The 27,788-nt window shown below is 49.4% G+C and overlaps 14 non-coding genes and 1 pseudogene across 14 annotated transcripts; all 15 read right to left on the reverse strand.

Moving 5' to 3' along the window:
• Positions 1-1,572: 1,572 nt before the first annotated feature.
• Positions 1,573-1,681, reverse strand: LOC138254370 (5S ribosomal RNA; annotated as a pseudogene).
• Positions 1,682-3,366: 1,685 nt separating this feature from the next.
• Positions 3,367-3,485, reverse strand: LOC138250569 (5S ribosomal RNA). The gene has a single exon (XR_011194989.1). It is a non-coding gene; the product is annotated as a 5S ribosomal RNA (ribosomal RNA).
• A 1,675-nt stretch (positions 3,486-5,160) lies between these two features.
• On the reverse strand, positions 5,161-5,283 carry LOC138252773 (5S ribosomal RNA). The gene has a single exon (XR_011195495.1). It is a non-coding gene; the product is annotated as a 5S ribosomal RNA (ribosomal RNA).
• A 1,675-nt stretch (positions 5,284-6,958) lies between these two features.
• LOC138252776 (5S ribosomal RNA) lies at positions 6,959-7,081 on the reverse strand. Its single transcript, XR_011195497.1, has one exon. It is a non-coding gene; the product is annotated as a 5S ribosomal RNA (ribosomal RNA).
• Positions 7,082-8,756: 1,675 nt separating this feature from the next.
• On the reverse strand, positions 8,757-8,879 carry LOC138254087 (5S ribosomal RNA). Its single transcript, XR_011196763.1, has one exon. It is a non-coding gene; the product is annotated as a 5S ribosomal RNA (ribosomal RNA).
• Positions 8,880-10,569: 1,690 nt separating this feature from the next.
• LOC138253445 (5S ribosomal RNA) lies at positions 10,570-10,688 on the reverse strand. The gene has a single exon (XR_011196135.1). It is a non-coding gene; the product is annotated as a 5S ribosomal RNA (ribosomal RNA).
• Positions 10,689-12,363: 1,675 nt separating this feature from the next.
• Positions 12,364-12,486, reverse strand: LOC138252777 (5S ribosomal RNA). The gene has a single exon (XR_011195498.1). It is a non-coding gene; the product is annotated as a 5S ribosomal RNA (ribosomal RNA).
• Positions 12,487-14,161: 1,675 nt separating this feature from the next.
• On the reverse strand, positions 14,162-14,284 carry LOC138252778 (5S ribosomal RNA). Its single transcript, XR_011195499.1, has one exon. It is a non-coding gene; the product is annotated as a 5S ribosomal RNA (ribosomal RNA).
• A 1,675-nt stretch (positions 14,285-15,959) lies between these two features.
• On the reverse strand, positions 15,960-16,082 carry LOC138252779 (5S ribosomal RNA). Its single transcript, XR_011195500.1, has one exon. It is a non-coding gene; the product is annotated as a 5S ribosomal RNA (ribosomal RNA).
• Positions 16,083-17,757: 1,675 nt separating this feature from the next.
• On the reverse strand, positions 17,758-17,880 carry LOC138252780 (5S ribosomal RNA). The gene has a single exon (XR_011195501.1). It is a non-coding gene; the product is annotated as a 5S ribosomal RNA (ribosomal RNA).
• A 1,675-nt stretch (positions 17,881-19,555) lies between these two features.
• On the reverse strand, positions 19,556-19,678 carry LOC138252781 (5S ribosomal RNA). Its single transcript, XR_011195502.1, has one exon. It is a non-coding gene; the product is annotated as a 5S ribosomal RNA (ribosomal RNA).
• A 1,675-nt stretch (positions 19,679-21,353) lies between these two features.
• LOC138252782 (5S ribosomal RNA) lies at positions 21,354-21,476 on the reverse strand. The gene has a single exon (XR_011195503.1). It is a non-coding gene; the product is annotated as a 5S ribosomal RNA (ribosomal RNA).
• Positions 21,477-23,151: 1,675 nt separating this feature from the next.
• Positions 23,152-23,274, reverse strand: LOC138252783 (5S ribosomal RNA). The gene has a single exon (XR_011195504.1). It is a non-coding gene; the product is annotated as a 5S ribosomal RNA (ribosomal RNA).
• Positions 23,275-24,949: 1,675 nt separating this feature from the next.
• LOC138252784 (5S ribosomal RNA) lies at positions 24,950-25,072 on the reverse strand. The gene has a single exon (XR_011195505.1). It is a non-coding gene; the product is annotated as a 5S ribosomal RNA (ribosomal RNA).
• A 1,675-nt stretch (positions 25,073-26,747) lies between these two features.
• LOC138254098 (5S ribosomal RNA) lies at positions 26,748-26,870 on the reverse strand. The gene has a single exon (XR_011196774.1). It is a non-coding gene; the product is annotated as a 5S ribosomal RNA (ribosomal RNA).
• Positions 26,871-27,788: the final 918 nt, after the last annotated feature.

Consider the following 27,788-nt stretch of genomic DNA (forward strand, 5'->3'; position numbering starts at 1 on the left):
ACTGCCCCAGGCACAATGCCCCAACCCACACGGAACAACATTTTTTACTCCTCCATTTACCATGCTCGCCGCTACTCCCGCTTCTCTCGTCTTCACAGGCTGCAGCAGCCCCCACCAAACCTAGCACGACCAGCAGGCGGCGCCTGTCACACTCTCAAGTGCAATGGACAACCCTCACCTCACACAGCATGTGCTGCGCCTCCTTGGACCCCTCCTTAGGGCATGACACCGAGGAGTCACCAGGGGAGACGCTGCTTCTCAACAGCAGCCTTCATTCCCCCCTCCCAAGGACCAATAGTTGCTGCTATGCAGTTCTCTTTTCCTCATCCCACTGGGTGGCGACACCTCCATTCACTCTGGCCAGGAGAAATAGCTCTTCTACACTACCTTAACAACTCCAGAAAGAAACGGGAAGGCACGCCAATCACTTACCTCTTCTTGCACTTTTTTCACTTACTGGAGAGGCTCTGTCACTCAGACTCTGCCATCTGCAACACATTCGCCATGCCTTGCAGGCAGAGGGTGGCCAGTCTTTCCTTTCCTTTTGGCAAACCAGGGTCCCACTGAAAGTACGTAGGAGTTGTCGGAAAAATCGGATCTGTCATCATGGACTCCTTTCTGAAACAAGATGCAAAATAACGCCCCTTCTCACAATCCCAGTGAAAGTGAAAGGGTCAGAGGTGTGTTGTTTAATGCTTAGGACGCAACAGTGGATCACGTGCTCTCTGCTGGGATGTTTTCCTATGTTGAAGAGGGTTTATTCTGCACAGGCCCTGCTCACCCATTCTTTCTGTGGTCGATAAATGGATCGTTGAGTTAAGGACACCTCTTACAGCGCCAGGAAATGCCGGAAAATGCTGCCGAATGCTTTTAAAACAGCTCAAATTGTACGCACCTTTCCTCTTTTTATTCCCTGTTTCTGGAATGCTCTGCTTTTGGACTCTATTACACTTGCGTCTGCAACTCACTTCATTCTTCCACACCTAATAGATCATCGTCCTTTTATCAGATTTCCCACACGCTGTGCTGATTTTTTGCATTTGGTTGCCAATTGTAGGCTCGAGCACTATTTCTTGGGGGCTAAGGATTATTCATGGTACAAGTCTTAAAGAAAATAAGTCGGGGGACTAACCAAGTTAGACACTATGCAAGTGACATCACGGCACATGACATCACGGCACATGACATCAGGCCGTGTGAAATCGCACCTGGAAAAACAGGAAGTGGCATCACAACCCATGACCTGCCAGGAAATGAGATGCCAAGAAGTGAGATCTGATCTGAAGACCTGACACATATGCTTACCGCAAGAAAGCAAAGCCTTAGCTAGGGGAGCCTTTGTCCGTCGTGGAGCAAATGCTGTCTTGACTTTGGGCCGAGTGTAAAGTGCATAATAATTGTAAGTTTTCCTTGGGAAAGTGTGTATTTTCGTGTTAATGCTGTTCTTTTTCCTTTCTTTTTTTAAGAGAGTAAAAAAAGAGTGTAGTAAATAAAAAGTGTAAAATGAAATTAGCGAGGAAGCTGTGTAATGGAGGTTAGACGTGCGCCACCTAGTGTGTGCGAGAGGCAAAATGCCTACAGCACCTGGTATTCCCAGGCGGTCTCCCATCCAAGTACTAACCAGGCCCGACCCTGCTTAGCTTCCGAGATCGGGCGCATTCAGGGTGGTATGGCCGTAGGCAGGAAAGGCTGCACTTTCAGCTCTCTTCTGCTCACCCGGCCCACCGGCCTGGAGCCGACTGCTCTTAATTGCAGCGGAACACCCTCCCTCTGGGAACTCCCACACTGCCCCAGGCACAATGCCCCAACCCACACGGAACAACATTTTTTACTCCTCCATTTACCATGCTCGGCGCTACTCCCGCTTCTCTCGTCTTCACAGGCTGCAGCAGCCCCCACCAAACCTAGCACGACCAGCAGGCGGCGCCTGTCACACTCTCAAGTGCAATGGACAACCCTCACCTCACACAGCATGTGCTGCGCCTCCTTGGACCCCTCCTTAGGGCATGACACCGAGGAGTCACCAGGGGAGACGCTGCTTCTCAACAGCAGCCTTCATTCCCCCCTCCCAAGGACCAATAGTTGCTGCTATGCAGTTCTCTTTTCCTCATCCCACTGGGTGGCGACACCTCCATTCACTCTGGCCAGGAGAAATAGCTCTTCTACACTACCTTAACAACTCCAGAAAGAAACGGGAAGGCACGCCAATCACTTACCTCTTCTTGCACTTTTTTCACTTACTGGAGAGGCTCTGTCACTCAGACTCTGCCATCTGCAACACATTCGCCATGCCTTGCAGGCAGAGGGTGGCCAGTCTTTCCTTTCCTTTTGGCAAACCAGGGTCCCACTGAAAGTACGTAGGAGTTGTCGGAAAAATCGGATCTGTCATCATGGACTCCTTTCTGAAACAAGATGCAAAATAACGCCCCTTCTCACAACCCCAGTGAAAGTGAAAGGGTCAGAGGTGTGTTGTTTAATGCTTAGGACGCAACAGTGGATCACGTGCTCTCTGCTGGGATGTTTTCCTATGTTGAAGAGGGTTTATTCTGCACAGGCCCTGCTCACCCATTCTTTCTGTGGTCGATAAATGGATCGTTGAGTTAATGACACCTGTTACAGCGCCAGGAAATGCCGGAAAATGCTGCCGAATGCTTTTAAAACAGCTCAAATTGTACGCACCTTTCCTCTTTTTATTCCCTGTTTCTGGAATGCTCTGCTTTTGGACTCTATTACACTTGCGTCTGCAACTCACTTCATTCTTCCACACCTAATAGATCATCGTCCTTTTATCAGATTTCCCACACGCTGTGCTGATTTTTTGCATTTGGTTGCCAATTGTAGGCTCGAGCACTATTTCTTGGGGGCTAAGGATTAATCATGGTACAAGTCTTAAAGAAAATAAGTCGGGGGACTAACCAAGTTAGACACTATGCAAGTGACATCACGGCACATGACATCACGGCACATGACATCACGGCACATGACATCAGGCCGTGTGAAATCGCACCTGGAAAAACAGGAAGTGGCATCACAACCCATGACCTGCCAGGAAATGAGATGCCAAGAAGTGAGATCTGAAGACCTGACACATATGCTTACCGCAAGAAAGCAAAGCCTTAGCTAGGGGAGCCTTTGTCCGTCGTGGAGCAAATGCTGTCTTGACTTTGGGCCGAGTGTAAAGTGCATAATAATTGTAAGTTTTCCTTGGGAAAGTGTGTATTTTCGTGTTAATGCTGTTCTTTTTCCTTTCTTTTTTTAAGAGAGTAAAAAAAGAGTGTAGTAAATAAAAAGTGTAAAATGAAATTAGCGAGGAAGCTGTGTAATGGAGGTTAGACGTGCGCCACCTAGTGTGTGCGAGAGGCAAAATGCCTACAGCACCTGGTATTCCCAGGCGGTCTCCCATCCAAGTACTAACCAGGCCCGACCCTGCTTAGCTTCCGAGATCGGACGAGATCGGGCGCATTCAGGGTGGTATGGCCGTAGGCAGGAAAGGCTGCACTTTCAGCTCTCTTCTGCTCACCCGGCCCACCGGCCTGGAGCCGACTGCTCTTAATTGCAGCGGAACACCCTCCCACTGGGAACTCCCACACTGCCCCAGGCACAATGCCCCAACCCACACGGAACAACATTTTTTACTCCTCCATTTGCCATGCTCGGCGCTACTCCCGCTTCTCTCGTCTTCACAGGCTGCAGCAGCCCCCACCAAACCTAGCACGACCAGCAGGCGGCGCCTGTCACACTCTCAAGTGCAATGGACAACCCTCACCTCACACAGCATGTGCTGCGCCTCCTTGGACCCCTCCTTAGGGCATGACACCGAGGAGTCACCAGGGGAGACGCTGCTTCTCAACAGCAGCCTTCATTCCCCCCTCCCAAGGACCAATAGTTGCTGCTATGCAGTTCTCTTTTCCTCATCCCACTGGGTGGCGACACCTCCATTCACTCTGGCCAGGAGAAATAGCTCTTCTACACTACCTTAACAACTCCAGAAAGAAACGGGAAGGCACGCCAATCACTTACCTCTTCTTGCACTTTTTTCACTTACTGGAGAGGCTCTGTCACTCAGACTCTGCCATCTGCAACACATTCGCCATGCCTTGCAGGCAGAGGGTGGCCAGTCTTTCCTTTCCTTTTGGCAAACCAGGGTCCCACTGAAAGTACGTAGGAGTTGTCGGAAAAATCGGATCTGTCATCATGGACTCCTTTCTGAAACAAGATGTAAAATAACGCCCCTTCTCACAATCCCAGTGAAAGTGAAAGGGTCAGAGGTGTGTTGTTTAATGCTTAGGACGCAACAGTGGATCACGTGCTCTCTGCTGGGATGTTTTCCTATGTTGAAGAGGGTTTATTCTGCACAGGCCCTGCTCACCCATTCTTTCTGTGGTCGATAAATGGATCGTTGAGTTAAGGACACCTCTTACAGCGCCAGGAAATGCCGGAAAATGCTGCCGAATGCTTTTAAAACAGCTCAAATTGTACGCACCTTTCCTCTTTTTATTCCCTGTTTCTGGAATGCTCTGCTTTTGGACTCTATTACACTTGCGTCTGCAACTCACTTCATTCTTCCACACCGAATAGATCATCGTCCTTTTATCAGATTTCCCACACGCTGTGCTGATTTTTTGCATTTGGTTGCCAATTGTAGGCTCGAGCACTATTTCTTGGGGGCTAAGGATTATTCATGGTACAAGTCTTAAAGAAAATAAGTCGGGGGACTAACCAAGTTAGACACTATGCAAGTGACATCACGGCACATGACATCACGGCACATGACATCAGGCCGTGTGAAATCGCACCTGGAAAAACAGGAAGTGGCATCACAACCCATGACCTGCCAGGAAATGAGATGCCAAGAAGTGAGATCTGATCTGAAGACCTGACACATATGCTTACCGCAAGAAAGCAAAGCCTTAGCTAGGGGAGCCTTTGTCCGTCGTGGAGCAAATGCTGTCTTGACTTTGGGCCGAGTGTAAAGTGCATAATAATTGTAAGTTTTCCTTGGGAAAGTGTGTATTTTCGTGTTAATGCTGTTCTTTTTCCTTTCTTTTTTTAAGAGAGTAAAAAAAGAGTGTAGTAAATAAAAAGTGTAAAATGAAATTAGCGAGGAAGCTGTGTAATGGAGGTTAGACGTGCGCCACCTAGTGTGTGCGAGAGGCAAAATGCCTACAGCACCTGGTATTCCCAGGCGGTCTCCCATCCAAGTACTAACTAGGCCCGACCCTGCTTAGCTTCCGAGATCGGACGAGAGAGATCGGGCGCATTCAGGGTGGTATGGCCGTAGGCAGGAAAGGCTGCACTTTCAGCTCTCTTCTGCTCACCCGGCCCACCGGCCTGGAGCCGACTGCTCTTAATTGCAGCGGAACACCCTCCCACTGGGAACTCCCACACTGCCCCAGGCACAATGCCCCAACCCACACGGAACAACATTTTTTACTCCTCCATTTACCATGCTCGCCGCTACTCCCGCTTCTCTCGTCTTCACAGGCTGCAGCAGCCCCCACCAAACCTAGCACGACCAGCAGGCGGCGCCTGTCACACTCTCAAGTGCAATGGACAACCCTCACCTCACACAGCATGTGCTGCGCCTCCTTGGACCCCTCCTTAGGGCATGACACCGAGGAGTCACCAGGGGAGACGCTGCTTCTCAACAGCAGCCTTCATTCCCCCCTCCCAAGGACCAATAGTTGCTGCTATGCAGTTCTCTTTTCCTCATCCCACTGGGTGGCGACACCTCCATTCACTCTGGCCAGGAGAAATAGCTCTTCTACACTACCTTAACAACTCCAGAAAGAAACGGGAAGGCACGCCAATCACTTACCTCTTCTTGCACTTTTTTCACTTACTGGAGAGGCTCTGTCACTCAGACTCTGCCATCTGCAACACATTCGCCATGCCTTGCAGGCAGAGGGTGGCCAGTCTTTCCTTTCCTTTTGGCAAACCAGGGTCCCACTGAAAGTACGTAGGAGTTGTCGGAAAAATCGGATCTGTCATCATGGACTCCTTTCTGAAACAAGATGTAAAATAACGCCCCTTCTCACAATCCCAGTGAAAGTGAAAGGGTCAGAGGTGTGTTGTTTAATGCTTAGGACGCAACAGTGGATCACGTGCTCTCTGCTGGGATGTTTTCCTATGTTGAAGAGGGTTTATTCTGCACAGGCCCTGCTCACCCATTCTTTCTGTGGTCGATAAATGGATCGTTGAGTTAAGGACACCTCTTACAGCGCCAGGAAATGCCGGAAAATGCTGCCGAATGCTTTTAAAACAGCTCAAATTGTACGCACCTTTCCTCTTTTTATTCCCTGTTTCTGGAATGCTCTGCTTTTGGACTCTATTACACTTGCGTCTGCAACTCACTTCATTCTTCCACACCGAATAGATCATCGTCCTTTTATCAGATTTCCCACACGCTGAGCTGATTTTTTGCATTTGGTTGCCAATTGTAGGCTCGAGCACTATTTCTTGGGGGCTAAGGATTATTCATGGTACAAGTCTTAAAGAAAATAAGTCGGGGGACTAACCAAGTTAGACACTATGCAAGTGACATCACGGCACATGACATCACGGCACATGACATCAGGCCGTGTGAAATCGCACCTGGAAAAACAGGAAGTGGCATCACAACCCATGACCTGCCAGGAAATGAGATGCCAAGAAGTGAGATCTGATCTGAAGACCTGACACATATGCTTACCGCAAGAAAGCAAAGCCTTAGCTAGGGGAGCCTTTGTCCGTCGTGGAGCAAATGCTGTCTTGACTTTGGGCCGAGTGTAAAGTGCATAATAATTGTAAGTTTTCCTTGGGAAAGTGTGTATTTTCGTGTTAATGCTGTTCTTTTTCCTTTCTTTTTTTAAGAGAGTAAAAAAAGAGTGTAGTAAATAAAAAGTGTAAAATGAAATTAGCGAGGAAGCTGTGTAATGGAGGTTAGACGTGCGCCACCTAGTGTGTGCGAGAGGCAAAATGCCTACAGCACCTGGTATTCCCAGGCGGTCTCCCATCCAAGTACTAACTAGGCCCGACCCTGCTTAGCTTCCGAGATCGGACGAGAGAGATCGGGCGCATTCAGGGTGGTATGGCCGTAGGCAGGAAAGGCTGCACTTTCAGCTCTCTTCTGCTCACCCGGCCCACCGGCCTGGAGCCGACTGCTCTTAATTGCAGCGGAACACCCTCCCACTGGGAACTCCCACACTGCCCCAGGCACAATGCCCCAACCCACACGGAACAACATTTTTTACTCCTCCATTTACCATGCTCGCCGCTACTCCCGCTTCTCTCGTCTTCACAGGCTGCAGCAGCCCCCACCAAACCTAGCACGACCAGCAGGCGGCGCCTGTCACACTCTCAAGTGCAATGGACAACCCTCACCTCACACAGCATGTGCTGCGCCTCCTTGGACCCCTCCTTAGGGCATGACACCGAGGAGTCACCAGGGGAGACGCTGCTTCTCAACAGCAGCCTTCATTCCCCCCTCCCAAGGACCAATAGTTGCTGCTATGCAGTTCTCTTTTCCTCATCCCACTGGGTGGCGACACCTCCATTCACTCTGGCCAGGAGAAATAGCTCTTCTACACTACCTTAACAACTCCAGAAAGAAACGGGAAGGCACGCCAATCACTTACCTCTTCTTGCACTTTTTTCACTTACTGGAGAGGCTCTGTCACTCAGACTCTGCCATCTGCAACACATTCGCCATGCCTTGCAGGCAGAGGGTGGCCAGTCTTTCCTTTCCTTTTGGCAAACCAGGGTCCCACTGAAAGTACGTAGGAGTTGTCGGAAAAATCGGATCTGTCATCATGGACTCCTTTCTGAAACAAGATGCAAAATAACGCCCCTTCTCACAATCCCAGTGAAAGTGAAAGGGTCAGAGGTGTGTTGTTTAATGCTTAGGACGCAACAGTGGATCACGTGCTCTCTGCTGGGATGTTTTCCTATGTTGAAGAGGGTTTATTCTGCACAGGCCCTGCTCACCCATTCTTTCTGTGGTCGATAAATGGATCGTTGAGTTAAGGACACCTCTTACAGCGCCAGGAAATGCCGGAAAATGCTGCCGAATGCTTTTAAAACAGCTCAAATTGTACGCACCTTTCCTCTTTTTATTCCCTGTTTCTGGAATGCTCTGCTTTTGGACTCTATTACACTTGCGTCTGCAACTCACTTCATTCTTCCACACCTAATAGATCATCGTCCTTTTATCAGATTTCCCACACGCTGTGCTGATTTTTTGCATTTGGTTGCCAATTGTAGGCTCGAGCACTATTTCTTGGGGGCTAAGGATTATTCATGGTACAAGTCTTAAAGAAAATAAGTCGGGGGACTACCCAAGTTAGACACTATGCAAGTGACATCACGGCACATGACATCACGGCACATGACATCAGGCCGTGTGAAATCGCACCTGGAAAAACAGGAAGTGGCATCACAACACATGACCTGCCAGGAAATGAGATGCCAAGAAGTGAGATCTGATCTGAAGACCTGACACATATGCTTACCGCAAGAAAGCAAAGCCTTAGCTAGGGGAGCCTTTGTCCGTCGTGGAGCAAATGCTGTCTTGACTTTGGGCCGAGTGTAAAGTGCATAATAATTGTAAGTTTTCCTTGGGAAAGTGTGTATTTTCGTGTTAATGCTGTTCTTTTTCCTTTCTTTTTTTAAGAGAGTAAAAAAAGAGTGTAGTAAATAAAAAGTGTAAAATGAAATTAGCGAGGAAGCTGTGTAATGGAGGTTAGACGTGCGCCACCTAGTGTGTGCGAGAGGCAAAATGCCTACAGCACCTGGTATTCCCAGGCGGTCTCCCATCCAAGTACTAACCAGGCCCGACCCTGCTTAGCTTCCGAGATCGGACGAGAGAGATCGGGCGCATTCAGGGTGGTATGGCCGTAGGCAGGAAAGGCTGCACTTTCAGCTCTCTTCTGCTCACCCGGCCCACCGGCCTGGAGCCGACTGCTCTTAATTGCAGCGGAACACCCTCCCACTGGGAACTCCCACACTGCCCCAGGCACAATGCCCCAACCCACACGGAACAACATTTTTTACTCCTCCATTTACCATGCTCGGCGCTACTCCCGCTTCTCTCGTCTTCACAGGCTGCAGCAGCCCCCACCAAACCTAGCACGACCAGCAGGCGGCGCCTGTCACACTCTCAAGTGCAATGGACAACCCTCACCTCACACAGCATGTGCTGCGCCTCCTTGGACCCCTCCTTAGGGCATGACACCGAGGAGTCACCAGGGGAGACGCTGCTTCTCAACAGCAGCCTTCATTCCCCCCTCCCAAGGACCAATAGTTGCTGCTATGCAGTTCTCTTTTCCTCATCCCACTGGGTGGCGACACCTCCATTCACTCTGGCCAGGAGAAATAGCTCTTCTACACTACCTTAACAACTCCAGAAAGAAACGGGAAGGCACGCCAATCACTTACCTCTTCTTGCACTTTTTTCACTTACTGGAGAGGCTCTGTCACTCAGACTCTGCCATCTGCAACACATTCGCCATGCCTTGCAGGCAGAGGGTGGCCAGTCTTTCCTTTCCTTTTGGCAAACCAGGGTCCCACTGAAAGTACGTAGGAGTTGTCGGAAAAATCGGATCTGTCATCATGGACTCCTTTCTGAAACAAGATGCAAAATAACGCCCCTTCTCACAATCCCAGTGAAAGTGAAAGGGTCAGAGGTGTGTTGTTTAATGCTTAGGACGCAACAGTGGATCACGTGCTCTCTGCTGGGATGTTTTCCTATGTTGAAGAGGGTTTATTCTGCACAGGCCCTGCTCACCCATTCTTTCTGTGGTCGATAAATGGATCGTTGAGTTAAGGACACCTGTTACAGCGCCAGGAAATGCCGGAAAATGCTGCCGAATGCTTTTAAAACAGCTCAAATTGTACGCACCTTTCCTCTTTTTATTCCCTGTTTCTGGAATGCTCTGCTTTTGGACTCTATTACACTTGCGTCTGCAACTCACTTCATTCTTCCACACCTAATAGATCATCGTCCTTTTATCAGATTTCCCACACGCTGTGCTGATTTTTTGCATTTGGTTGCCAATTGTAGGCTCGAGCACTATTTCTTGAGGGCTAAGGATTATTCATGGTACAAGTCTTAAAGAAAATAAGTCGGGGGACTAACCAAGTTAGACACTATGCAAGTGACATCACGGCACATGACATCACGGCACATGACATCACGGCACATGACATCAGGCCGTGTGAAATCGCACCTGGAAAAACAGGAAGTGGCATCACAACCCATGACCTGCCAGGAAATGAGATGCCAAGAAGTGAGATCTGATCTGAAGACCTGACACATATGCTTACCGCAAGAAAGCAAAGCCTTAGCTAGGGGAGCCTTTGTCCGTCGTGGAGCAAATGCTGTCTTGACTTTGGGCCGAGTGTAAAGTGCATAATAATTGTAAGTTTTCCTTGGGAAAGTGTGTATTTTCGTGTTAATGCTGTTCTTTTTCCTTTCTTTTTTTAAGAGAGTAAAAAAAGAGTGTAGTAAATAAAAAGTGTAAAATGAAATTAGCGAGGAAGCTGTGTAATGGAGGTTAGACGTGCGCCACCTAGTGTGCGCGAGAGGCAAAATGCCTACAGCACCTGGTATTCCCAGGCGGTCTCCCATCCAAGTACTAACCAGGCCCGACCCTGCTTAGCTTCCGAGATCGGACGAGATCGGGCGCATTCAGGGTGGTATGGCCGTAGGCAGGAAAGGCTGCACTTTCAGCTCTCTTCTGCTCACCCGGCCCACCGGCCTGGAGCCGACTGCTCTTAATTGCAGCGGAACACCCTCCCACTGGGAACTCCCACACTGCCCCAGGCACAATGCCCCAACCCACACGGAACAACATTTTTTACTCCTCCATTTACCATGCTCGCCGCTACTCCCGCTTCTCTCGTCTTCACAGGCTGCAGCAGCCCCCACCAAACCTAGCACGACCAGCAGGCGGCGCCTGTCACACTCTCAAGTGCAATGGACAACCCTCACCTCACACAGCATGTGCTGCGCCTCCTTGGACCCCTCCTTAGGGCATGACACCGAGGAGTCACCAGGGGAGACGCTGCTTCTCAACAGCAGCCTTCATTCCCCCCTCCCAAGGACCAATAGTTGCTGCTATGCAGTTCTCTTTTCCTCATCCCACTGGGTGGCGACACCTCCATTCACTCTGGCCAGGAGAAATAGCTCTTCTACACTACCTTAACAACTCCAGAAAGAAACGGGAAGGCACGCCAATCACTTACCTCTTCTTGCACTTTTTTCACTTACTGGAGAGGCTCTGTCACTCAGACTCTGCCATCTGCAACACATTCGCCATGCCTTGCAGGCAGAGGGTGGCCAGTCTTTCCTTTCCTTTTGGCAAACCAGGGTCCCACTGAAAGTACGTAGGAGTTGTCGGAAAAATCGGATCTGTCATCATGGACTCCTTTCTGAAACAAGATGCAAAATAACGCCCCTTCTCACAACCCCAGTGAAAGTGAAAGGGTCAGAGGTGTGTTGTTTAATGCTTAGGACGCAACAGTGGATCACGTGCTCTCTGCTGGGATGTTTTCCTATGTTGAAGAGGGTTTATTCTGCACAGGCCCTGCTCACCCATTCTTTCTGTGGTCGATAAATGGATCGTTGAGTTAATGACACCTCTTACAGCGCCAGGAAATGCCGGAAAATGCTGCCGAATGCTTTTAAAACAGCTCAAATTGTACGCACCTTTCCTCTTTTTATTCCCTGTTTCTGGAATGCTCTGCTTTTGGACTCTATTACACTTGCGTCTGCAACTCACTTCATTCTTCCACACCTAATAGATCATCGTCCTTTTATCAGATTTCCCACACGCTGTGCTGATTTTTTGCATTTGGTTGCCAATTGTAGGCTCGAGCACTATTTCTTGGGGGCTAAGGATTATTCATGGTACAAGTCTTAAAGAAAATAAGTCGGGGGACTAACCAAGTTAGACACTATGCAAGTGACATCACGGCACATGACATCACGGCACATGACATCAGGCCGTGTGAAATCGCACCTGGAAAAACAGGAAGTGGCATCACAACCCATGACCTGCCAGGAAATGAGATGCCAAGAAGTGAGATCTGATCTGAAGACCTGACACATATGCTTACCGCAAGAAAGCAAAGCCTTAGCTAGGGGAGCCTTTGTCCGTCGTGGAGCAAATGCTGTCTTGACTTTGGGCCGAGTGTAAAGTGCATAATAATTGTAAGTTTTCCTTGGGAAAGTGTGTATTTTCGTGTTAATGCTGTTCTTTTTCCTTTCTTTTTTTAAGAGAGTAAAAAAAGAGTGTAGTAAATAAAAAGTGTAAAATGAAATTAGCGAGGAAGCTGTGTAATGGAGGTTAGACGTGCGCCACCTAGTGTGTGCGAGAGGCAAAATGCCTACAGCACCTGGTATTCCCAGGCGGTCTCCCATCCAAGTACTAACTAGGCCCGACCCTGCTTAGCTTCCGAGATCGGACGAGAGAGATCGGGCGCATTCAGGGTGGTATGGCCGTAGGCAGGAAAGGCTGCACTTTCAGCTCTCTTCTGCTCACCCGGCCCACCGGCCTGGAGCCGACTGCTCTTAATTGCAGCGGAACACCCTCCCACTGGGAACTCCCACACTGCCCCAGGCACAATGCCCCAACCCACACGGAACAACATTTTTTACTCCTCCATTTACCATGCTCGCCGCTACTCCCGCTTCTCTCGTCTTCACAGGCTGCAGCAGCCCCCACCAAACCTAGCACGACCAGCAGGCGGCGCCTGTCACACTCTCAAGTGCAATGGACAACCCTCACCTCACACAGCATGTGCTGCGCCTCCTTGGACCCCTCCTTAGGGCATGACACCGAGGAGTCACCAGGGGAGACGCTGCTTCTCAACAGCAGCCTTCATTCCCCCCTCCCAAGGACCAATAGTTGCTGCTATGCAGTTCTCTTTTCCTCATCCCACTGGGTGGCGACACCTCCATTCACTCTGGCCAGGAGAAATAGCTCTTCTACACTACCTTAACAACTCCAGAAAGAAACGGGAAGGCACGCCAATCACTTACCTCTTCTTGCACTTTTTTCACTTACTGGAGAGGCTCTGTCACTCAGACTCTGCCATCTGCAACACATTCGCCATGCCTTGCAGGCAGAGGGTGGCCAGTCTTTCCTTTCCTTTTGGCAAACCAGGGTCCCACTGAAAGTACGTAGGAGTTGTCGGAAAAATCGGATCTGTCATCATGGACTCCTTTCTGAAACAAGATGCAAAATAACGCCCCTTCTCACAATCCCAGTGAAAGTGAAAGGGTCAGAGGTGTGTTGTTTAATGCTTAGGACGCAACAGTGGATCACGTGCTCTCTGCTGGGATGTTTTCCTATGTTGAAGAGGGTTTATTCTGCACAGGCCCTGCTCACCCATTCTTTCTGTGGTCGATAAATGGATCGTTGAGTTAAGGACACCTCTTACAGCGCCAGGAAATGCCGGAAAATGCTGCCGAATGCTTTTAAAACAGCTCAAATTGTACGCACCTTTCCTCTTTTTATTCCCTGTTTCTGGAATGCTCTGCTTTTGGACTCTATTACACTTGCGTCTGCAACTCACTTCATTCTTCCACACCTAATAGATCATCGTCCTTTTATCAGATTTCCCACACGCTGTGCTGATTTTTTGCATTTGGTTGCCAATTGTAGGCTCGAGCACTATTTCTTGGGGGCTAAGGATTATTCATGGTACAAGTCTTAAAGAAAATAAGTCGGGGGACTACCCAAGTTAGACACTATGCAAGTGACATCACGGCACATGACATCACGGCACATGACATCAGGCCGTGTGAAATCGCACCTGGAAAAACAGGAAGTGGCATCACAACCCATGACCTGCCAGGAAATGAGATGCCAAGAAGTGAGATCTGATCTGAAGACCTGACACATATGCTTACCGCAAGAAAGCAAAGCCTTAGCTAGGGGAGCCTTTGTCCGTCGTGGAGCAAATGCTGTCTTGACTTTGGGCCGAGTGTAAAGTGCATAATAATTGTAAGTTTTCCTTGGGAAAGTGTGTATTTTCGTGTTAATGCTGTTCTTTTTCCTTTCTTTTTTTAAGAGAGTAAAAAAAGAGTGTAGTAAATAAAAAGTGTAAAATGAAATTAGCGAGGAAGCTGTGTAATGGAGGTTAGACGTGCGCCACCTAGTGTGCGCGAGAGGCAAAATGCCTACAGCACCTGGTATTCCCAGGCGGTCTCCCATCCAAGTACTAACTAGGCCCGACCCTGCTTAGCTTCCGAGATCGGACGAGAGAGATCGGGCGCATTCAGGGTGGTATGGCCGTAGGCAGGAAAGGCTGCACTTTCAGCTCTCTTCTGCTCACCCGGCCCACCGGCCTGGAGCCGACTGCTCTTAATTGCAGCGGAACACCCTCCCACTGGGAACTCCCACACTGCCCCAGGCACAATGCCCCAACCCACACGGAACAACATTTTTTACTCCTCCATTTACCATGCTCGCCGCTACTCCCGCTTCTCTCGTCTTCACAGGCTGCAGCAGCCCCCACCAAACCTAGCACGACCAGCAGGCGGCGCCTGTCACACTCTCAAGTGCAATGGACAACCCTCACCTCACACAGCATGTGCTGCGCCTCCTTGGACCCCTCCTTAGGGCATGACACCGAGGAGTCACCAGGGGAGACGCTGCTTCTCAACAGCAGCCTTCATTCCCCCCTCCCAAGGACCAATAGTTGCTGCTATGCAGTTCTCTTTTCCTCATCCCACTGGGTGGCGACACCTCCATTCACTCTGGCCAGGAGAAATAGCTCTTCTACACTACCTTAACAACTCCAGAAAGAAACGGGAAGGCACGCCAATCACTTACCTCTTCTTGCACTTTTTTCACTTACTGGAGAGGCTCTGTCACTCAGACTCTGCCATCTGCAACACATTCGCCATGCCTTGCAGGCAGAGGGTGGCCAGTCTTTCCTTTCCTTTTGGCAAACCAGGGTCCCACTGAAAGTACGTAGGAGTTGTCGGAAAAATCGGATCTGTCATCATGGACTCCTTTCTGAAACAAGATGCAAAATAACGCCCCTTCTCACAATCCCAGTGAAAGTGAAAGGGTCAGAGGTGTGTTGTTTAATGCTTAGGACGCAACAGTGGATCACGTGCTCTCTGCTGGGATGTTTTCCTATGTTGAAGAGGGTTTATTCTGCACAGGCCCTGCTCACCCATTCTTTCTGTGGTCGATAAATGGATCGTTGAGTTAAGGACACCTCTTACAGCGCCAGGAAATGCCGGAAAATGCTGCCGAATGCTTTTAAAACAGCTCAAATTGTACGCACCTTTCCTCTTTTTATTCCCTGTTTCTGGAATGCTCTGCTTTTGGACTCTATTACACTTGCGTCTGCAACTCACTTCATTCTTCCACACCTAATAGATCATCGTCCTTTTATCAGATTTCCCACACGCTGTGCTGATTTTTTGCATTTGGTTGCCAATTGTAGGCTCGAGCACTATTTCTTGGGGGCTAAGGATTATTCATGGTACAAGTCTTAAAGAAAATAAGTCGGGGGACTACCCAAGTTAGACACTATGCAAGTGACATCACGGCACATGACATCACGGCACATGACATCAGGCCGTGTGAAATCGCACCTGGAAAAACAGGAAGTGGCATCACAACCCATGACCTGCCAGGAAATGAGATGCCAAGAAGTGAGATCTGATCTGAAGACCTGACACATATGCTTACCGCAAGAAAGCAAAGCCTTAGCTAGGGGAGCCTTTGTCCGTCGTGGAGCAAATGCTGTCTTGACTTTGGGCCGAGTGTAAAGTGCATAATAATTGTAAGTTTTCCTTGGGAAAGTGTGTATTTTCGTGTTAATGCTGTTCTTTTTCCTTTCTTTTTTTAAGAGAGTAAAAAAAGAGTGTAGTAAATAAAAAGTGTAAAATGAAATTAGCGAGGAAGCTGTGTAATGGAGGTTAGACGTGCGCCACCTAGTGTGTGCGAGAGGCAAAATGCCTACAGCACCTGGTATTCCCAGGCGGTCTCCCATCCAAGTACTAACTAGGCCCGACCCTGCTTAGCTTCCGAGATCGGACGAGAGAGATCGGGCGCATTCAGGGTGGTATGGCCGTAGGCAGGAAAGGCTGCACTTTCAGCTCTCTTCTGCTCACCCGGCCCACCGGCCTGGAGCCGACTGCTCTTAATTGCAGCGGAACACCCTCCCACTGGGAACTCCCACACTGCCCCAGGCACAATGCCCCAACCCACACGGAACAACATTTTTTACTCCTCCATTTACCATGCTCGCCGCTACTCCCGCTTCTCTCGTCTTCACAGGCTGCAGCAGCCCCCACCAAACCTAGCACGACCAGCAGGCGGCGCCTGTCACACTCTCAAGTGCAATGGACAACCCTCACCTCACACAGCATGTGCTGCGCCTCCTTGGACCCCTCCTTAGGGCATGACACCGAGGAGTCACCAGGGGAGACGCTGCTTCTCAACAGCAGCCTTCATTCCCCCCTCCCAAGGACCAATAGTTGCTGCTATGCAGTTCTCTTTTCCTCATCCCACTGGGTGGCGACACCTCCATTCACTCTGGCCAGGAGAAATAGCTCTTCTACACTACCTTAACAACTCCAGAAAGAAACGGGAAGGCACGCCAATCACTTACCTCTTCTTGCACTTTTTTCACTTACTGGAGAGGCTCTGTCACTCAGACTCTGCCATCTGCAACACATTCGCCATGCCTTGCAGGCAGAGGGTGGCCAGTCTTTCCTTTCCTTTTGGCAAACCAGGGTCCCACTGAAAGTACGTAGGAGTTGTCGGAAAAATCGGATCTGTCATCATGGACTCCTTTCTGAAACAAGATGCAAAATAACGCCCCTTCTCACAATCCCAGTGAAAGTGAAAGGGTCAGAGGTGTGTTGTTTAATGCTTAGGACGCAACAGTGGATCACGTGCTCTCTGCTGGGATGTTTTCCTATGTTGAAGAGGGTTTATTCTGCACAGGCCCTGCTCACCCATTCTTTCTGTGGTCGATAAATGGATCGTTGAGTTAAGGACACCTCTTACAGCGCCAGGAAATGCCGGAAAATGCTGCCGAATGCTTTTAAAACAGCTCAAATTGTACGCACCTTTCCTCTTTTTATTCCCTGTTTCTGGAATGCTCTGCTTTTGGACTCTATTACACTTGCGTCTGCAACTCACTTCATTCTTCCACACCGAATAGATCATCGTCCTTTTATCAGATTTCCCACACGCTGAGCTGATTTTTTGCATTTGGTTGCCAATTGTAGGCTCGAGCACTATTTCTTGGGGGCTAAGGATTATTCATGGTACAAGTCTTAAAGAAAATAAGTCGGGGGACTAACCAAGTTAGACACTATGCAAGTGACATCACGGCACATGACATCACGGCACATGACATCAGGCCGTGTGAAATCGCACCTGGAAAAACAGGAAGTGGCATCACAACCCATGACCTGCCAGGAAATGAGATGCCAAGAAGTGAGATCTGATCTGAAGACCTGACACATATGCTTACCGCAAGAAAGCAAAGCCTTAGCTAGGGGAGCCTTTGTCCGTCGTGGAGCAAATGCTGTCTTGACTTTGGGCCGAGTGTAAAGTGCATAATAATTGTAAGTTTTCCTTGGGAAAGTGTGTATTTTCGTGTTAATGCTGTTCTTTTTCCTTTCTTTTTTTAAGAGAGTAAAAAAAGAGTGTAGTAAATAAAAAGTGTAAAATGAAATTAGCGAGGAAGCTGTGTAATGGAGGTTAGACGTGCGCCACCTAGTGTGTGCGAGAGGCAAAATGCCTACAGCACCTGGTATTCCCAGGCGGTCTCCCATCCAAGTACTAACTAGGCCCGACCCTGCTTAGCTTCCGAGATCGGACGAGAGAGATCGGGCGCATTCAGGGTGGTATGGCCGTAGGCAGGAAAGGCTGCACTTTCAGCTCTCTTCTGCTCACCCGGCCCACCGGCCTGGAGCCGACTGCTCTTAATTGCAGCGGAACACCCTCCCACTGGGAACTCCCACACTGCCCCAGGCACAATGCCCCAACCCACACGGAACAACATTTTTTACTCCTCCATTTACCATGCTCGCCGCTACTCCCGCTTCTCTCGTCTTCACAGGCTGCAGCAGCCCCCACCAAACCTAGCACGACCAGCAGGCGGCGCCTGTCACACTCTCAAGTGCAATGGACAACCCTCACCTCACACAGCATGTGCTGCGCCTCCTTGGACCCCTCCTTAGGGCATGACACCGAGGAGTCACCAGGGGAGACGCTGCTTCTCAACAGCAGCCTTCATTCCCCCCTCCCAAGGACCAATAGTTGCTGCTATGCAGTTCTCTTTTCCTCATCCCACTGGGTGGCGACACCTCCATTCACTCTGGCCAGGAGAAATAGCTCTTCTACACTACCTTAACAACTCCAGAAAGAAACGGGAAGGCACGCCAATCACTTACCTCTTCTTGCACTTTTTTCACTTACTGGAGAGGCTCTGTCACTCAGACTCTGCCATCTGCAACACATTCGCCATGCCTTGCAGGCAGAGGGTGGCCAGTCTTTCCTTTCCTTTTGGCAAACCAGGGTCCCACTGAAAGTACGTAGGAGTTGTCGGAAAAATCGGATCTGTCATCATGGACTCCTTTCTGAAACAAGATGCAAAATAACGCCCCTTCTCACAATCCCAGTGAAAGTGAAAGGGTCAGAGGTGTGTTGTTTAATGCTTAGGACGCAACAGTGGATCACGTGCTCTCTGCTGGGATGTTTTCCTATGTTGAAGAGGGTTTATTCTGCACAGGCCCTGCTCACCCATTCTTTCTGTGGTCGATAAATGGATCGTTGAGTTAAGGACACCTCTTACAGCGCCAGGAAATGCCGGAAAATGCTGCCGAATGCTTTTAAAACAGCTCAAATTGTACGCACCTTTCCTCTTTTTATTCCCTGTTTCTGGAATGCTCTGCTTTTGGACTCTATTACACTTGCGTCTGCAACTCACTTCATTCTTCCACACCGAATAGATCATCGTCCTTTTATCAGATTTCCCACACGCTGAGCTGATTTTTTGCATTTGGTTGCCAATTGTAGGCTCGAGCACTATTTCTTGGGGGCTAAGGATTATTCATGGTACAAGTCTTAAAGAAAATAAGTCGGGGGACTACCCAAGTTAGACACTATGCAAGTGACATCACGGCACATGACATCACGGCACATGACATCAGGCCGTGTGAAATCGCACCTGGAAAAACAGGAAGTGGCATCACAACCCATGACCTGCCAGGAAATGAGATGCCAAGAAGTGAGATCTGATCTGAAGACCTGACACATATGCTTACCGCAAGAAAGCAAAGCCTTAGCTAGGGGAGCCTTTGTCCGTCGTGGAGCAAATGCTGTCTTGACTTTGGGCCGAGTGTAAAGTGCATAATAATTGTAAGTTTTCCTTGGGAAAGTGTGTATTTTCGTGTTAATGCTGTTCTTTTTCCTTTCTTTTTTTAAGAGAGTAAAAAAAGAGTGTAGTAAATAAAAAGTGTAAAATGAAATTAGCGAGGAAGCTGTGTAATGGAGGTTAGACGTGCGCCACCTAGTGTGCGCGAGAGGCAAAATGCCTACAGCACCTGGTATTCCCAGGCGGTCTCCCATCCAAGTACTAACTAGGCCCGACCCTGCTTAGCTTCCGAGATCGGACGAGAGAGATCGGGCGCATTCAGGGTGGTATGGCCGTAGGCAGGAAAGGCTGCACTTTCAGCTCTCTTCTGCTCACCCGGCCCACCGGCCTGGAGCCGACTGCTCTTAATTGCAGCGGAACACCCTCCCACTGGGAACTCCCACACTGCCCCAGGCACAATGCCCCAACCCACACGGAACAACATTTTTTACTCCTCCATTTACCATGCTCGCCGCTACTCCCGCTTCTCTCGTCTTCACAGGCTGCAGCAGCCCCCACCAAACCTAGCACGACCAGCAGGCGGCGCCTGTCACACTCTCAAGTGCAATGGACAACCCTCACCTCACACAGCATGTGCTGCGCCTCCTTGGACCCCTCCTTAGGGCATGACACCGAGGAGTCACCAGGGGAGACGCTGCTTCTCAACAGCAGCCTTCATTCCCCCCTCCCAAGGACCAATAGTTGCTGCTATGCAGTTCTCTTTTCCTCATCCCACTGGGTGGCGACACCTCCATTCACTCTGGCCAGGAGAAATAGCTCTTCTACACTACCTTAACAACTCCAGAAAGAAACGGGAAGGCACGCCAATCACTTACCTCTTCTTGCACTTTTTTCACTTACTGGAGAGGCTCTGTCACTCAGACTCTGCCATCTGCAACACATTCGCCATGCCTTGCAGGCAGAGGGTGGCCAGTCTTTCCTTTCCTTTTGGCAAACCAGGGTCCCACTGAAAGTACGTAGGAGTTGTCGGAAAAATCGGATCTGTCATCATGGACTCCTTTCTGAAACAAGATGCAAAATAACGCCCCTTCTCACAATCCCAGTGAAAGTGAAAGGGTCAGAGGTGTGTTGTTTAATGCTTAGGACGCAACAGTGGATCACGTGCTCTCTGCTGGGATGTTTTCCTATGTTGAAGAGGGTTTATTCTGCACAGGCCCTGCTCACCCATTCTTTCTGTGGTCGATAAATGGATCGTTGAGTTAAGGACACCTCTTACAGCGCCAGGAAATGCCGGAAAATGCTGCCGAATGCTTTTAAAACAGCTCAAATTGTACGCACCTTTCCTCTTTTTATTCCCTGTTTCTGGAATGCTCTGCTTTTGGACTCTATTACACTTGCGTCTGCAACTCACTTCATTCTTCCACACCTAATAGATCATCGTCCTTTTATCAGATTTCCCACACGCTGTGCTGATTTTTTGCATTTGGTTGCCAATTGTAGGCTCGAGCACTATTTCTTGGGGGCTAAGGATTATTCATGGTACAAGTCTTAAAGAAAATAAGTCGGGGGACTACCCAAGTTAGACACTATGCAAGTGACATCACGGCACATGACATCACGGCACATGACATCAGGCCGTGTGAAATCGCACCTGGAAAAACAGGAAGTGGCATCACAACCCATGACCTGCCAGGAAATGAGATGCCAAGAAGTGAGATCTGATCTGAAGACCTGACACATATGCTTACCGCAAGAAAGCAAAGCCTTAGCTAGGGGAGCCTTTGTCCGTCGTGGAGCAAATGCTGTCTTGACTTTGGGCCGAGTGTAAAGTGCATAATAATTGTAAGTTTTCCTTGGGAAAGTGTGTATTTTCGTGTTAATGCTGTTCTTTTTCCTTTCTTTTTTTAAGAGAGTAAAAAAAGAGTGTAGTAAATAAAAAGTGTAAAATGAAATTAGCGAGGAAGCTGTGTAATGGAGGTTAGACGTGCGCCACCTAGTGTGTGCGAGAGGCAAAATGCCTACAGCACCTGGTATTCCCAGGCGGTCTCCCATCCAAGTACTAACTAGGCCCGACCCTGCTTAGCTTCCGAGATCGGACGAGAGAGATCGGGCGCATTCAGGGTGGTATGGCCGTAGGCAGGAAAGGCTGCACTTTCAGCTCTCTTCTGCTCACCCGGCCCACCGGCCTGGAGCCGACTGCTCTTAATTGCAGCGGAACACCCTCCCACTGGGAACTCCCACACTGCCCCAGGCACAATGCCCCAACCCACACGGAACAACATTTTTTACTCCTCCATTTACCATGCTCGCCGCTACTCCCGCTTCTCTCGTCTTCACAGGCTGCAGCAGCCCCCACCAAACCTAGCACGACCAGCAGGCGGCGCCTGTCACACTCTCAAGTGCAATGGACAACCCTCACCTCACACAGCATGTGCTGCGCCTCCTTGGACCCCTCCTTAGGGCATGACACCGAGGAGTCACCAGGGGAGACGCTGCTTCTCAACAGCAGCCTTCATTCCCCCCTCCCAAGGACCAATAGTTGCTGCTATGCAGTTCTCTTTTCCTCATCCCACTGGGTGGCGACACCTCCATTCACTCTGGCCAGGAGAAATAGCTCTTCTACACTACCTTAACAACTCCAGAAAGAAACGGGAAGGCACGCCAATCACTTACCTCTTCTTGCACTTTTTTCACTTACTGGAGAGGCTCTGTCACTCAGACTCTGCCATCTGCAACACATTCGCCATGCCTTGCAGGCAGAGGGTGGCCAGTCTTTCCTTTCCTTTTGGCAAACCAGGGTCCCACTGAAAGTACGTAGGAGTTGTCGGAAAAATCGGATCTGTCATCATGGACTCCTTTCTGAAACAAGATGCAAAATAACGCCCCTTCTCACAATCCCAGTGAAAGTGAAAGGGTCAGAGGTGTGTTGTTTAATGCTTAGGACGCAACAGTGGATCACGTGCTCTCTGCTGGGATGTTTTCCTATGTTGAAGAGGGTTTATTCTGCACAGGCCCTGCTCACCCATTCTTTCTGTGGTCGATAAATGGATCGTTGAGTTAAGGACACCTCTTACAGCGCCAGGAAATGCCGGAAAATGCTGCCGAATGCTTTTAAAACAGCTCAAATTGTACGCACCTTTCCTCTTTTTATTCCCTGTTTCTGGAATGCTCTGCTTTTGGACTCTATTACACTTGCGTCTGCAACTCACTTCATTCTTCCACACCGAATAGATCATCGTCCTTTTATCAGATTTCCCACACGCTGAGCTGATTTTTTGCATTTGGTTGCCAATTGTAGGCTCGAGCACTATTTCTTGGGGGCTAAGGATTATTCATGGTACAAGTCTTAAAGAAAATAAGTCGGGGGACTAACCAAGTTAGACACTATGCAAGTGACATCACGGCACATGACATCACGGCACATGACATCAGGCCGTGTGAAATCGCACCTGGAAAAACAGGAAGTGGCATCACAACCCATGACCTGCCAGGAAATGAGATGCCAAGAAGTGAGATCTGATCTGAAGACCTGACACATATGCTTACCGCAAGAAAGCAAAGCCTTAGCTAGGGGAGCCTTTGTCCGTCGTGGAGCAAATGCTGTCTTGACTTTGGGCCGAGTGTAAAGTGCATAATAATTGTAAGTTTTCCTTGGGAAAGTGTGTATTTTCGTGTTAATGCTGTTCTTTTTCCTTTCTTTTTTTAAGAGAGTAAAAAAAGAGTGTAGTAAATAAAAAGTGTAAAATGAAATTAGCGAGGAAGCTGTGTAATGGAGGTTAGACGTGCGCCACCTAGTGTGTGCGAGAGGCAAAATGCCTACAGCACCTGGTATTCCCAGGCGGTCTCCCATCCAAGTACTAACTAGGCCCGACCCTGCTTAGCTTCCGAGATCGGACGAGAGAGATCGGGCGCATTCAGGGTGGTATGGCCGTAGGCAGGAAAGGCTGCACTTTCAGCTCTCTTCTGCTCACCCGGCCCACCGGCCTGGAGCCGACTGCTCTTAATTGCAGCGGAACACCCTCCCACTGGGAACTCCCACACTGCCCCAGGCACAATGCCCCAACCCACACGGAACAACATTTTTTACTCCTCCATTTACCATGCTCGCCGCTACTCCCGCTTCTCTCGTCTTCACAGGCTGCAGCAGCCCCCACCAAACCTAGCACGACCAGCAGGCGGCGCCTGTCACACTCTCAAGTGCAATGGACAACCCTCACCTCACACAGCATGTGCTGCGCCTCCTTGGACCCCTCCTTAGGGCATGACACCGAGGAGTCACCAGGGGAGACGCTGCTTCTCAACAGCAGCCTTCATTCCCCCCTCCCAAGGACCAATAGTTGCTGCTATGCAGTTCTCTTTTCCTCATCCCACTGGGTGGCGACACCTCCATTCACTCTGGCCAGGAGAAATAGCTCTTCTACACTACCTTAACAACTCCAGAAAGAAACGGGAAGGCACGCCAATCACTTACCTCTTCTTGCACTTTTTTCACTTACTGGAGAGGCTCTGTCACTCAGACTCTGCCATCTGCAACACATTCGCCATGCCTTGCAGGCAGAGGGTGGCCAGTCTTTCCTTTCCTTTTGGCAAACCAGGGTCCCACTGAAAGTACGTAGGAGTTGTCGGAAAAATCGGATCTGTCATCATGGACTCCTTTCTGAAACAAGATGCAAAATAACGCCCCTTCTCACAATCCCAGTGAAAGTGAAAGGGTCAGAGGTGTGTTGTTTAATGCTTAGGACGCAACAGTGGATCACGTGCTCTCTGCTGGGATGTTTTCCTATGTTGAAGAGGGTTTATTCTGCACAGGCCCTGCTCACCCATTCTTTCTGTGGTCGATAAATGGATCGTTGAGTTAAGGACACCTCTTACAGCGCCAGGAAATGCCGGAAAATGCTGCCGAATGCTTTTAAAACAGCTCAAATTGTACGCACCTTTCCTCTTTTTATTCCCTGTTTCTGGAATGCTCTGCTTTTGGACTCTATTACACTTGCGTCTGCAACTCACTTCATTCTTCCACACCGAATAGATCATCGTCCTTTTATCAGATTTCCCACACGCTGAGCTGATTTTTTGCATTTGGTTGCCAATTGTAGGCTCGAGCACTATTTCTTGGGGGCTAAGGATTATTCATGGTACAAGTCTTAAAGAAAATAAGTCGGGGGACTAACCAAGTTAGACACTATGCAAGTGACATCACGGCACATGACATCACGGCACATGACATCAGGCCGTGTGAAATCGCACCTGGAAAAACAGGAAGTGGCATCACAACCCATGACCTGCCAGGAAATGAGATGCCAAGAAGTGAGATCTGATCTGAAGACCTGACACATATGCTTACCGCAAGAAAGCAAAGCCTTAGCTAGGGGAGCCTTTGTCCGTCGTGGAGCAAATGCTGTCTTGACTTTGGGCCGAGTGTAAAGTGCATAATAATTGTAAGTTTTCCTTGGGAAAGTGTGTATTTTCGTGTTAATGCTGTTCTTTTTCCTTTCTTTTTTTAAGAGAGTAAAAAAAGAGTGTAGTAAATAAAAAGTGTAAAATGAAATTAGCGAGGAAGCTGTGTAATGGAGGTTAGACGTGCGCCACCTAGTGTGTGCGAGAGGCAAAATGCCTACAGCACCTGGTATTCCCAGGCGGTCTCCCATCCAAGTACTAACTAGGCCCGACCCTGCTTAGCTTCCGAGATCGGACGAGAGAGATCGGGCGCATTCAGGGTGGTATGGCCGTAGGCAGGAAAGGCTGCACTTTCAGCTCTCTTCTGCTCACCCGGCCCACCGGCCTGGAGCCGACTGCTCTTAATTGCAGCGGAACACCCTCCCACTGGGAACTCCCACACTGCCCCAGGCACAATGCCCCAACCCACACGGAACAACATTTTTTACTCCTCCATTTACCATGCTCGCCGCTACTCCCGCTTCTCTCGTCTTCACAGGCTGCAGCAGCCCCCACCAAACCTAGCACGACCAGCAGGCGGCGCCTGTCACACTCTCAAGTGCAATGGACAACCCTCACCTCACACAGCATGTGCTGCGCCTCCTTGGACCCCTCCTTAGGGCATGACACCGAGGAGTCACCAGGGGAGACGCTGCTTCTCAACAGCAGCCTTCATTCCCCCCTCCCAAGGACCAATAGTTGCTGCTATGCAGTTCTCTTTTCCTCATCCCACTGGGTGGCGACACCTCCATTCACTCTGGCCAGGAGAAATAGCTCTTCTACACTACCTTAACAACTCCAGAAAGAAACGGGAAGGCACGCCAATCACTTACCTCTTCTTGCACTTTTTTCACTTACTGGAGAGGCTCTGTCACTCAGACTCTGCCATCTGCAACACATTCGCCATGCCTTGCAGGCAGAGGGTGGCCAGTCTTTCCTTTCCTTTTGGCAAACCAGGGTCCCACTGAAAGTACGTAGGAGTTGTCGGAAAAATCGGATCTGTCATCATGGACTCCTTTCTGAAACAAGATGCAAAATAACGCCCCTTCTCACAATCCCAGTGAAAGTGAAAGGGTCAGAGGTGTGTTGTTTAATGCTTAGGACGCAACAGTGGATCACGTGCTCTCTGCTGGGATGTTTTCCTATGTTGAAGAGGGTTTATTCTGCACAGGCCCTGCTCACCCATTCTTTCTGTGGTCGATAAATGGATCGTTGAGTTAAGGACACCTCTTACAGCGCCAGGAAATGCCGGAAAATGCTGCCGAATGCTTTTAAAACAGCTCAAATTGTACGCACCTTTCCTCTTTTTATTCCCTGTTTCTGGAATGCTCTGCTTTTGGACTCTATTACACTTGCGTCTGCAACTCACTTCATTCTTCCACACCTAATAGATCATCGTCCTTTTATCAGATTTCCCACACGCTGTGCTGATTTTTTGCATTTGGTTGCCAATTGTAGGCTCGAGCACTATTTCTTGGGGGCTAAGGATTATTCATGGTACAAGTCTTAAAGAAAATAAGTCGGGGGACTACCCAAGTTAGACACTATGCAAGTGACATCACGGCACATGACATCACGGCACATGACATCAGGCCGTGTGAAATCGCACCTGGAAAAACAGGAAGTGGCATCACAACACATGACCTGCCAGGAAATGAGATGCCAAGAAGTGAGATCTGATCTGAAGACCTGACACATATGCTTACCGCAAGAAAGCAAAGCCTTAGCTAGGGGAGCCTTTGTCCGTCGTGGAGCAAATGCTGTCTTGACTTTGGGCCGAGTGTAAAGTGCATAATAATTGTAAGTTTTCCTTGGGAAAGTGTGTATTTTCGTGTTAATGCTGTTCTTTTTCCTTTCTTTTTTTAAGAGAGTAAAAAAAGAGTGTAGTAAATAAAAAGTGTAAAATGAAATTAGCGAGGAAGCTGTGTAATGGAGGTTAGACGTGCGCCACCTAGTGTGTGCGAGAGGCAAAATGCCTACAGCACCTGGTATTCCCAGGCGGTCTCCCATCCAAGTACTAACCAGGCCCGACCCTGCTTAGCTTCCGAGATCGGACGAGAGAGATCGGGCGCATTCAGGGTGGTATGGCCGTAGGCAGGAAAGGCTGCACTTTCAGCTCTCTTCTGCTCACCCGGCCCACCGGCCTGGAGCCGACTGCTCTTAATTGCAGCGGAACACCCTCCCACTGGGAACTCCCACACTGCCCCAGGCACAATGCCCCAACCCACACGGAACAACATTTTTTACTCCTCCATTTACCATGCTCGGCGCTACTCCCGCTTCTCTCGTCTTCACAGGCTGCAGCAGCCCCCACCAAACCTAGCACGACCAGCAGGCGGCGCCTGTCACACTCTCAAGTGCAATGGACAACCCTCACCTCACACAGCATGTGCTGCGCCTCCTTGGACCCCTCCTTAGGGCATGACACCGAGGAGTCACCAGGGGAGACGCTGCTTCTCAACAGCAGCCTTCATTCCCCCCTCCCAAGGACCAATAGTTGCTGCTATGCAGTTCTCTTTTCCTCATCCCACTGGGTGGCGACACCTCCATTCACTCTGGCCAGGAGAAATAGCTCTTCTACACTACCTTAACAACTCCAGAAAGAAACGGGAAGGCACGCCAATCACTTACCTCTTCTTGCACTTTTTTCACTTACTGGAGAGGCTCTGTCACTCAGACTCTGCCATCTGCAACACATTCGCCATGCCTTGCAGGCAGAGGGTGGCCAGTCTTTCCTTTCCTTTTGGCAAACCAGGGTCCCACTGAAAGTACGTAGGAGTTGTCGGAAAAATCGGATCTGTCATCATGGACTCCTTTCTGAAACAAGATGCAAAATAACGCCCCTTCTCACAATCCCAGTGAAAGTGAAAGGGTCAGAGGTGTGTTGTTTAATGCTTAGGACGCAACAGTGGATCACGTGCTCTCTGCTGGGATGTTTTCCTATGTTGAAGAGGGTTTATTCTGCACAGGCCCTGCTCACCCATTCTTTCTGTGGTCGATAAATGGATCGTTGA

This window comes from Pleurodeles waltl, chromosome 8 (genome assembly GCF_031143425.1).
Source record: "Pleurodeles waltl isolate 20211129_DDA chromosome 8, aPleWal1.hap1.20221129, whole genome shotgun sequence".
NCBI classification, from domain to species: Eukaryota; Metazoa; Chordata; class Amphibia; order Caudata; family Salamandridae; genus Pleurodeles; species Pleurodeles waltl.